The sequence below is a fragment of the Schistocerca cancellata genome, chromosome 9 (genome assembly GCF_023864275.1).
Source record: "Schistocerca cancellata isolate TAMUIC-IGC-003103 chromosome 9, iqSchCanc2.1, whole genome shotgun sequence".
In the NCBI taxonomy this organism is placed as follows: Eukaryota; Metazoa; Arthropoda; class Insecta; order Orthoptera; family Acrididae; genus Schistocerca; species Schistocerca cancellata.
Window position 1 is genome coordinate 12,954,129 of NC_064634.1, and position 12,442 is coordinate 12,966,570.

Here is a 12,442-nt window from a genome sequence, read left to right on the forward strand (position 1 = left end):
GTAAAGGTAAGCAGAATAGTCGAGAGTAAGGTAATGTTCATTACCGTTTGTAGAGTTCAATAGTTTTCAATAGTTGTTACAAACATATCTTCAAATAATTAATTATGACTGTTTTATTTCAAAATATAAGCAAGCAATGAACTTCCAATACAAAAAAAATTGTCTATTTTGTTTTGTATAATTATCATATTTTACTTTAAAGTATTTTTCATTAATAATGTGATTCTTGTAACTTAGGATAATAGTATGTGAATCCTGTTAATGGTGACAAAGACTTTTGTTAATGATCACTATAAAAATATGATTAGATTTCACACAAGTGCTCAAGTGCCTCAATGGTTCTAAGACAGTGTGAAGCCTTTCACGAGCCTCAATGTCTGAAGTATCTGAGTCTTATTTTCTACAAAGCTGCTGGTGTGAAGTATTAGTTGCATGGCAACAATTAAAAAACTCAAGTCTCATCTTCCAGTCGAAAGCAGTTGTTAGCATGCTTTGCCCAAACAGTACTCTTCCTTTTTAGTCCTCTCCAAGCCTCCTTATAAATCATTAATTGTCTATGTCCCATGGAAATTACGTTGCGTCTAACAACTACATGGCACTGCTGCATGCCTACCCAATACGCTGGAGCCACAAATACACATTTGTGTCCTATTTCATTCACAATTAAACCATGTCTCATTCTGCTCATTACTGTCTTTCTACTCCCCATGTGTACTCCACAGGGTTCATTTTATCATTCTGTCATTATCATTCACTTTATATAAAGCCATATCCTTGAATTACCAGTGTGTCTGGAAAAGTTAAAATATTTGTTTTTAATCTTTTATATCAAATTCATTTCACAGCACTTAATTTGGCTGTATATAATATAGAAATAAGAAAACACATTTAGTTTGTGAAAGGAACATTGTTCAGTATTAATCATATATTAACATAATGTGTTGTAGTGGCACACACTCACACGCAGTAGTTTTCATGTATCTTGTAGTACATTAGATTCTTAGTGGCTTTGATTGGAGTCTAAGTAGCTCTTCTTGCACCAGCATGAACATTGTGGCAGTGTACACTGACGGCTGTTTCCCACAGATGGAACAAGGTCCCATCGGGCTCTACCGTGGACTGGTCAAGGTTATTCTAGATCGACATTTGAACAATCTTTGTCTACATGACGAAAAAATTATATAGGAACCTGTTACATAGGAACCTGAAAACTCATCACCACTGAACCCAGAGAGTGCACATCGCTTCCACTTCCTCCACACAATCTACATATTGGTGCACACAACCTTCTATTGCTCAATAGGTCTAAACCTGCCACCCATACCTCTAAACCTGTATCTCAAAGAAAATTGTGCCACTAAGCTATTTAAGCAAAATTACGCCAGTGGACACGTTTTCGCTGTGCTTATCTGTTCTGGAAGAGCCATGTGACAACTCTGGAGCCGCCACTGCTTTTGATCTTTGAGTTACTACTCCCATCCTGCACCTACTTGTCATGACCTCTGTTAGTCTTTTGTCTGCTATTCCATTTCGGATGCCCTATTCACCTGCATTACTTACATTACAGTTCACGGCATTTCTGCCATATGTGGCATAGTAGTCCACATGTAACATGTGACTTTTGCAGTGGAAATCCCATTTCTACTCTCGAGTCACATCACTGCATCTATCTCTTCTAATGCCATCACAGTCACTATGGTTTCATTTAATTTTCTGTGGAAACCCTTCCACACTTTTCTTGACACATCAGGTGGCAATTCCCGCAAAAATAAGTCTAATTCCGTATGTTCTGCCTCTTGCAGAAGAACGCTGTTGCTACTATCATCTGTGCCACTGGTCCCGGCGGAGGTTCGAGTCCTCCCTCGGGAATTGGTGTGTGTGTTTGTCCTTAGGATAATTTAGGTTAAGTAGTGTGTAAGTTTAGGGACTGATGACCTTAGTAGTTAAGTCCCATAAGATTTCACACACATTTGAACATTTTTTGGTACTATCATCATTCGCCAACTCTTGTGTTGACATTTAGCTTTATAATCCAGTCCACAAAGTTTACAATGGACTTCTTGCGTTTTAGCGACACGATGTTCAAATGATCCTTAATCCTTATTAGAAAACAGTTATTTTTTCTGTATCGCTGCAGTACAGCTGCCCATAGGATCATAGAATCTCAAATGTCAGCCCATTTCTTAACTCTCACCGAAAGTGATATGGCCATAAGTTCCACTGCCTAATATCCAAGTTTTTCGGCTGTTTATAGGTTGTCTCTGGATAGTAACAAGCCCTCTCCTCCTAAAAACAAAAAAGGAGTGCTGACGGTAACAGCCCGACGTGGCTACAGGGAACAAACAGGTGCCTTGAGTTGAACCCAGAAGTTTCAGAAACTAGTCGGAGTGTCAGATGGTGGCACCCACCTTGGCGCGTCCAGCTTGAAGCCCAGACCCATCAGCACTGGATGACACCTCGTAGATCAACGGCTTCACCTAACTGGTGAATCTGATCGATGAGGTTGTAGTAGCTTTGCTGCACATTCGGCTCAGAGACCGTGCTGGTCAAATGGGTAACACTGAAGGAATGTTGCTACCGTCTGAGGTGAGAGTATTTACACTTGCTCTAGCCGCATGCTGTCAGGTGGCTGGTGTGGTACACCATGTACCAGCCTAGTCCAATATTGTTGGTAGAATGCCACACTGCAGAATGATGAGTCAATATCTAATGCAGCTCGGAAGCAGAATTGCATCGATGAGTCATCCATATACAAAGTGAATGGTTGTGAAGACTTGCCTGAGCTTGATGGGCAACAACAGAAACTTGGGATCAGAATGTCTTCCAACCGAAAAGGAGAAATCTAGGAAAAAGCGAGAATAACTATGGACCAAGAAGTACTTTCATGTTATATACAGTACAGCAAAATACTAAAAAAGTAAAAAGATGAGAGCGAGCATATCTTCTCAGAAATTGACAGGTTTGACAATTAAACTAAATCAGTGCTGAATGTTGTTAAAAGAGACAAGAGAAGATTTTTTACAAATACAAATTAGCGCACGTAACGTGTATTCACCTCAAATGACTAATTTTGGCAGAGAAAGATCTGAAATACATAGCTAGTAAACTCTTTTATAATTTTCCCAAGGAAATAAAATGTCTGCAGACAGGAGAGGTGTTTTCAGATGTAGATTAAAATCAGTAGTCTTCCGAACTTCATTATATCACAGATGAATTCTTAATAGAACTAAGTATTCAGTTAGTAACCTGTAAATGATCAGAATGATTGCCAACATTTAATGTGAATATGAAGTATGAAACTGGGAACTAACATTTCCTACATAGAACACAATAAAATTAGAAGGTGAATAACACAACAAAATTATAAATCCTGGAATGCTCCCTATGTTGTATTCCATAGCTTATGTTTGTATCACACTGTAAAGGATGAGCCAGACAATAAGGGATTTTACTTTATTAAATGAACCTCCAACCGGTAACTTCATTTTTCCATTGCGGCCAAGTCCCGGCCGGCAGTGTTAGCTGCCTGTAAATTCTTTCGTCCCACGGTCTAGTAACAGGAAGTCAGCACCGAGGAAGGGCACCTTGATCACGCGCCTCTCTCGTGTGCTGACGAGGTAACGCCGTCCCAGGCGTCGCTTAGCAGGCAACGCTCTGGAATGTTCCATGCCGCCCGCACGGTTTGCTCGGTCCTGCCCAATCAGGGCGGAGGAAGCCGCGTGGTGCGTCGAACATACCCGGGCGCCCGTCGCCGGGCCCGCTCTCTTGTATTCTTGCTCACCCGCGAGTCGGATGCGCGCCCTGTAGCATTGAACATCTCCCGCTTCTCCAGGTGCTGCGGCACTGTGGACTTAGTTTTGGCAGACAACAACTTTCGGTAGCTTCGCGAACAGTGTTCGCCAAATTGTAAGCTCTGGCTCACCCTCACCTCCCTAGGCCTATGTAGCCCCTTTTCATCATGCTTTAGCCAATAAATGGCCTTTCTCTAAAAATTACCCTATTATTTCACAACGCCCACCGCCTGCCCATACCCGCCAGCCTGTACAACACTCCTAGTTTAATATCCATATGATTACATTGTTGCTTATCACAGAGCTTAACACTTTGGAGACCAAGACGGAGCAAGGCTCGGGCCAAATCAATGTGTCCAAAAGACAACGCCCGAATGTAACTCGGGCTTCCATTTTCTCGACGCGCGAGCCACCTGTAGCTTAAAAACTGGACTCATTTCGTATGCGGACGTCTCAGTACGTGTCCCTTGACAGATGCTGCCTTCTATTTTAAATTTCGGATTATTTCGAAAGAAACACAAGTGAATGTAACAGCTACTGTCGCGAATGGCTGAGTCAGTATGTCATCGCACTGATGTCATTTCGTGCATTTACTCGTTAGTTTTCGCAGTTGTCTGTAGTTCTGCTACAAATACGTCACGTTTGCTAAGTAAGCAAGAAATTTTGGAAGTTAAAGAGGAAGAAATTGCTCAATAACTAACACTGAACTTTTTTAAAGGAATAATTATATTTTGTGTCATTATTTTAAAACTTGTAAACTATCATAGAACTGAAGTAAAAATGAAACATAAATCTTTAGCTTGGTCCTTTTTTAGTATGTATTACTCTTGAAGATATACCAATTATACATGTGCTAGTAACGCTTTAAATAATGGCATAAATGGCTGGCATTCTCGGCTTGCTTTTCTGCTAAGTGGCCGCTCTTCAAAGTGTTAAGTTCTGAAACAACATATACCTAACGACAAAAATACCTGTGAATATTTACGCTGCAAGTTAAAAAAAGGGTTCCGTTTCAGATATAAAATATGAGAAAAATGTTCCATGCTTAATATACTGCTGCTTTATACAGTCAAGGTACATACAGGGTTTACACTATAAAGAGTCCTTCCCCTGATCGAAAGTGGTTGATTTACTTCTTACCATCTTCATAACTGTAGACACCCTCTTGTTAGAAGATGTATTTATGTTGATCCAACCGGATTAATTACATTTTGAAAACACATTCATCCAATCTTTACTGAAGATGTGATCACTGATAACTTTTTCAGAAAAACATGAGTTGGCAAAATAGCTGTATTTATTTTCTTAAAACTACCAGTTTCAGGAAAACAACAGACCGTCCTCCGGTATTCATATCCAATGTAAAAAATGTAATAATTAGGAACAATAAGCATAAAACAAATATATGATTAATAGATAAGTACTATATTAACAGGTCAAAGCATATGCCATGTTAAAGTGGCATCTTCTATTGCATCGCAAATTATGATGTTAGAGATTGTAAAAGTCATTCCAAAGATGTTCTCTTGATAAATCAATAGTCATACTAAGTGTGTCTCTGGTGTCATCGAAAAACTCCAATTATTATGTGCATTATTTTCAATGATTTATGACAGTGATAAATTGGCCAGGTAAGCAGAGAAAGATAATTTAAATTATTTCCGCAGATCGTGGTATATATTTGCATAGAGTGAGGAGACTTTGACATTTATTGTATACAAATGGAATTTTCCAACTCTACAGCATGAAAATAGTTTTCATGACTGGTTATCTTAAACATACTCCCCAGTAATTAACTGTTTTTCTTTGTTTTCAGGCAATTCTGGGAAGCAGAGACAAGCTTAGGACATTAACGATAACATATTTAAAGATTCACGAATATTTTTATGCAAATAAAAACTAAAAATTACATCACGAAATAAACAACCGCAGTTCATCATAGAATAAGTTGTACTGACATGTTACATTCACATATCACCTCACAGCAAACTTTTTTCTTCAGATTTATACTTTCTGAAAATAGTGTGACATAAAAGTTACTATTGTTAAAAGACACAGCATGTTTCCATGAAATAATTTTATGTTGTTTCAATGACTGATACGTAAACAGTGAAATTCATATGTTAGCAATAGTTATTTTGGATAATGACTTCTGTAGATTTGTAATGACTGAGGAAATAGCATACTGAGAAAACTGTAAAGGCACTTACAGCAACAACTGTTTTCTCCATTTTTAAAAGTATTACAATCTTGTGGCCTTTCACGTGCTACACATTTTAGAATTTCTTATGGTGGCAGTTTTTAGAGTGCTGCATGCTTTTTTGACAAACAACTCTAAAGTATTCGTGAACACATATAAATCAAGGTAATCTAAATAGACAGATATTAAATGGATTTACAGGCTGTGCCCCCAGCAAATAAACCTCATCACCATTCAGCTTGAAGTACGTTTAGAGTGGGGATGAACAAGATAAATCTGTAAATTGTAAGCTGGGAGGAAATGAGACGTCATAAAAAGAGCACTGAATGCACTAAGGAGGAAGAAATGGAAGCCAAGTAAATCATTGGTGACTCAAGAAATACTGTATTTCATAAAATAACGAAATTGGTTGTGAAAAATATATTTTTATCAATACAGGAAAATCTACAATCAAGTAACAACTAAGTACAGCGTAGAAAAAGATAAATGGACTAGATAAATAAGTAGGAAGGCTGAAGAAGACGTAGCAAAAGCACACATGGAGACCTACTGCAGAAGTAGGTAACTACAGTTTAAATTTGTATACAGTTAAGGGTTTAGAAAAGGTAGCATTCTATTTGAATCAGAAAAAACACCAACGAGATTGAAACAATGTATTGAAGCACTATTTGAAGAATAAGATGTCACAGACGATTTATATTACAAAAGTACACTCGAAAAAGTGGAAAATGAATTCATAGGGCCACAAATTACCGGGTGGAAACTCAACAATTGTCTAAAATATTTGAAAAACAAGAAAGCGATTAAAGCAGATAAGTTTCCTGCTAAGTTAATAAACATTGCTGGAGATAAGGCAAAATAACAACTACGTAAATGAGACGTAGCAGAAATGAGGAGAATGAGAAACTTAACATCAGAATTGAGGTTCACGAAGTAGACGAAGTTAAGGAACTCTGCTGCCTAAGTATCAAAATAGCCCATGAGGGACGGAGCTAGACGGAGTTGAAAGGCAGACAAAAAAGGTCAGTCCTGTCCAAGGGAAGTCTACTAGTGTCAAACATAGGTCTTGATCTGAAGAAGAAATTTCTAAGAATGTAAATTAGGAGCACAACATTATTTAGTAGTGAAACGTGAACTGTGAGAAAAGCGGAACAGAAGACAATCAAAGCATTTGAGATGTGGTGCTACAGACGAGCATTGGAAATTACGTAGATTGAAAACGTAAGGAATGAGGAGGTTCTCCACAGAACAGGTGAGGGAAGGAATATATGGAAAATGCCGACAAGAAGAAGGGACGGGATGATAGGATATCTGCTATGCTATCAGAGAAGCCCATGGTACTAGACGGAGTTGTTGAGGGTAATGACTGTAGAGAAAGAGAGAGATTGGAAGACATCCAATAAATAATTCAGGGTGTAGGTTGCAACTGCTATTCTGAGATGATAAGGTTGACAGAGGATAGGAATTCGTAGCGGGCTGCGTCAAGCTACAAGTAAGAAAGGAAGTGCCAATGATATTTCAAATTGTGGAACCCCGTACTAATAACCAATGATTCAAAATTTTACTCAAAGAAAGATTAAAATGAAAGGTTAACCAACATTCAAAAGAGAACAAATTTGAATTCAGGGAAGGATAACTAACCAGGGAATCTACAGTGGCACTACGAATGACATTAGAAAGAAAATTTGATATAAACAGGAAAACATGTGGCGCATTCATTGATCTAGAGCACCGCTTTTCAAGCCGTGTTCTGCGGAACACTGGTTTTCCACATGAAGTAAATATTAGCTCCACAAAGAACTATTTGTAACATGGCACTGTTTTCGACATTTTGACGAAACGAATTTAACGGATGTAAATTTCATAACCGACTGCTGCTGGTACCACAAAACGTCATGTGCACGTGATTACCAATGTCATTGAGCATTTCTTCCAGTTTACATTCTTTATTAAAATAGCTTATACTATGCTGCCACCAATAACTTGGCCATTCCTTCTTATTAATAATGTTCGGTAGAAGTTGGAAGTCGTCATTGTTGGAACAACTGCCAGCCTATGCAATCTATTGGGTAATTTACTTACAGTAGCTTCCATATAACTCTTTTCATGATTGTTACTACGAATAAGAACCACATTTAAACATAAACGTCTCTGTAATTCATTTCCACGAAACCAAGCTGCCAGTATGACGCGATTGTGTTGTCGGCACAGAATGAAGATGGCGAAAAGTCGTTTCACCGCACATCCATCCCACTGAACAGCTGCAATCGCATCGGTTCTCTTTCCTCTATTGCCAACATTCTGCGCAGCAAAGGGCTAGTTATCGCGGCAGCATAACACTGTTGATAGTGTAGGTAGTAGGGCGCGGGCGAGGTAATTACGACGATAAATAATCACTCGTACTCGCGTCACTTACTACTTGTACTTTTATTCTCGCAGCATATACACAATGCGTGTAGCATAGGGCGCGTATTACAGAGACTTGACCTGGAAAAAGTACAGATGTTGTTGCTGCGGTAGGGCAGCGATATTACGTCCCCACAGAGCCCCCCTTCCCCCCCCCCCCCCCACCTACGGAGCACGGTGATTAGTACGCGTTACGATTAGTTGTCCCGCTGGCGATGTCAAGGGCCGGCATACTGTACTTCGCCAGGTGGTGGTGAAGCCGTAAAGAGCGGCCGGTTCGTGACGTCAGTGGTGATGCCGATGGGCCGGTGGCCGTGTCCGTTGAGGTTTTGGTGGCTGTTGATGCGTAGTCCAGTGTTGGTTTGTCATTCCCCAAGAAACCTTCCAGCACCTGCTCGAATCTGCCTGCGAGAGTGAAAGTTGTCATCAAGTCTAAGGGTGGGCCAACACCATATTGAATTCCAGCATTACCAATGGAGGGTGCTACGAAGTTGTAACTCATTATCAGCCAGGTGTCAGGATACTTTTGATCACATAGTGGTTGTAATGTGACTTACTACTGGAAGCTGAGTACACTTGTTTGTGTGAACATACTGTTACTTATATTTTAACTTATGTACCATACTTGTATCACTTTGTACCCGTTCACTGATATTTTGCACACATTGTCACCCATCCCAAGTATTTGTAGCCACACGTTTTGTATTATGCTTTTGTGATTACTTTTTTTGGATAATTTTTTGAGTGCTTCCTGCTAATGTATCAGCTGAAAACACACTGCAAATTTCTTGTTTAACAGGTGAGGAGTGATGAAAGTTAACTGTCTTATTTGCCATGTCGATTTTCAATAAGTTTTGCTAATACATGTGAAAGAATTTGTGGATTTGATAGATGTACTCAATCTACTTAGTATCGATATAACCATATTCTTTGGAAATATATTCCTGAGACCACATATGGTGGTCAGAGAGGTTACTTCTTTTGAAGAGAGTAGAAGGCAATGTGTGTTAGTCTGGTAATATACTTGGTTTGAAAAAGATGGAAGCTGGCCTGCCGTGTAGTGGAGGCAGCGTTTTTAGAAAGGGCTTTGTAATAATATGTTTTGATGAAAAAATATTGCGTAAGTGAGATTGTCTTAATGGAGTCAATGTGTAAGGTAACTCAGTTTTTTTAAATTTGTAATTGCGTAGTTTCTTATTGTTAGAACATTGCGTATTATTGAAGTCTGGTGTATAAATTTTATAATACAACATATGGTTTTGTCTTATATTTAGAATGAGTGTGAAGGAAAGTACTTGTACATAGGAAAGTATTGAAGAAATAATTTGCTAACTTGTCTAAGTACGTGAACTACATGTAACTGTGTATTGTTGTTCTAGCTTAATGAAGCATAGTTATGTTTGGACTCTTTGTTCTCATTAACAGTCGTTAAGTTTAGTTCCTCATTTTAATTTTTTTAGGTTTATGAATATGTTTGCATGCTTTCATTGCGCATCGCGAGTTGTCTTCTGAGAAGCATGTTTATGAAAAGTGATAAGATACAATCTTGCATTGCACTTCACAAGTATGGCAAATAAAATTTGATTTTGGACAGTCAGATCAATATTGCTAACAGTAACAGGTTTCAGAACAGACGAGCCTTCCATGAACACAGGTAGGACAACAAATTTAATTAACATCAAAATTCATGCTCGAACAGTGCACGGGTGTACTGCCAGTCCATGGTGTCCAAACGGGCACAATAATTCGGCAGTCAGAGCTATCGCCGGGAGGAACTGAAGAATCACATCAAAATTCATGTCCACAGTAAGGTACACTGATTGTCGGAATGCATCTATGAAAACATCATATCAGCTGAGAGGTTTCATATCAGTAAAAGATTTCGCAAAAGTGATATCTTGTAAGGTGTCATCAGCTTACAGAAAGTCAAATGCGTTACTTTATATGTTCATTTGCTCTGTAATTACACTAACCGTTCCGATACAGTGATTGTTTGCAACGCAAAAGAGAAAGATAAACAATATTCAGGGGGAACATTTTAATCTGAGTAATTGGCTTTGCAGTCAGATAGCGCATGCAAAATTTCATTGAAAACGGATTTCTTTCTCGCAGACGAATAGTTTGACGTACAGGCTATTCTGGATTTCGCATCGTGCAGGGAAAGCTCCGCAAATTTCCGTTCAGAATCAAATTTTACAACGGTCTGTTGCCCTGCACTGAGATTTACGTATTTCGACGTCAAAATAAGTTTTATACATTTTTCAGATACCTACCAGACACTTGCAGACACGGGTTCAGACTTCATGACAATAAATTTCCAACTTAAACAAAATTTCTAGTTAGTGTGATGAGTGGCACTTCGGTTCATTGGGAGAGTTGTAGGAAAGTGTGGTTCATCTATAAAGGAGACCACATGTGGGACACTTGTGAGATCCACTGTTGAGTAGTGTTCGAGTGTTTGGGATCCGCGGCAGGTCGGATTAGAGGAAGACATCGAAGCGATTCAGAGAGGGGCTGCTGGATTTGTTACCGGTAGGTTCGAACAACACGCAGGTATTACAGGAATGAAATGATAATTAAATTGACACCCTAGCTGCAAGCAGGCGTTGATACACTTCATTGGGGACATGTTGAAAATGTGTGCCCCGACCGGGACTCGAACCCGGGATCTCCTGCTTACATGGCAGACGCTCTATCCATCTGAGCCACCGCGGGCACAGAGGATAGTGTGTCTGCAGGGACTTATCCCTTGCACGCCCCCCGTGAGATCCACATTCCCAACATGTCCACACCACTACATTCGTAATGCGCCTAATAGATGTTTGCCCATCATACTCATTACTCGTGGCAGATTAATCTACCAAGTCCCGTACGAGTTCGGGCATAGCGTGTGCGTTCGCACAAGAAGGTCAAAGGCCGGGAACCCATATTTTTAACTATATATGACGGTAGTATCTGTTCCCGAAAGAACAGTTACCGTCGATGACCATGCAGCTTTGCTAGAAATGAAATGATAATTAAATTGACACCCTAGCTGCAAGCAGGCGTTGATACACTTCATTGGGGGCATGTTGAAAATGTGTGCCCCGACCGGGACTCGAACCCGGGATCTCCTGCTTTTTACAGGAATGCTTCGGGAAGTCAAAGGGGAATCGGTGGAGTGGAGTCGACATTCTCTTCGAGGTGTACTACTGAGAAAATTTAGAGACCCGGCATTTGAAGCCGACTGCTGAACGATTCTACAGCCGTCAACATGTACTGCGCCGCAAGGACCACGAAAATAATACATTAGAAATTAGGGTTCATACAGAGGCATATAGGCAGTCGCTCTATTTGCGAGTGGCACAGGAAAGGAGACACGATTGGCATTGGTACAGGGTACCCTCCGCCACGTGCCGCACGGTGGCTTGCCGAGTATTGATGTAGCTGTAGAGTGAAATGCCCCTGCTGCAGTGCGTGTCTTACGTCAAACAAAACTCGCAAACAGTTCCAGTCAAACTTCATAGGCACTTAGAAACAAAGAATGACGACCACAAAACAACAGATACTCACTTTTCCCATAGACAGCTTGATTTAATGTAAAAGTCTAGACATAAATTACTTAGTTCTGCCAAAAGTGAAAATGAGCATGTTACCGAAGCATCTTCCTGTGTGCGGCTAGTGGTGAAACTCGCCCGCATCTCGTGGTCGTGCGGTAGCGTTCTCGCTTCCCACGCCCGGGTTCGATTCCCGGCGGGGTCAGGGATTTTCTCTGCCTCGTGATGGCTGGGTGTTGTGTGCTGTCCTTAGGTTAGTTAGGTTTAAGTAGTTCTAAGTTCTAGGGGACTGATGACCATAGACGTTAAGTCCCATAGTGCTCAGAGCCATTTTGAACCATTTTTGAACCATTTGGTGAAACTCATTCAGTTGGAGAGCAACTTATTAAGCCATGCGTAAAAGACGTAGTTGCACGAGTCATTAGCTTGCAGACTGCCAAAAAAATAGATATTGTACAACTATCGAATAAGACTGTTTCACAACGGATCAAAGATCTTTCTGCTGCCAT

The 12,442-nt window shown here is 40.0% G+C and overlaps 1 non-coding gene across 1 annotated transcript; it reads right to left on the bottom strand.

Moving 5' to 3' along the window:
* Positions 1–11,038: 11,038 nt before the first annotated feature.
* Positions 11,039–11,113, bottom strand: Trnat-ugu (transfer RNA threonine (anticodon UGU)). The gene has a single exon. It is a non-coding gene; the product is annotated as a tRNA-Thr (tRNA).
* Positions 11,114–12,442: the final 1,329 nt, after the last annotated feature.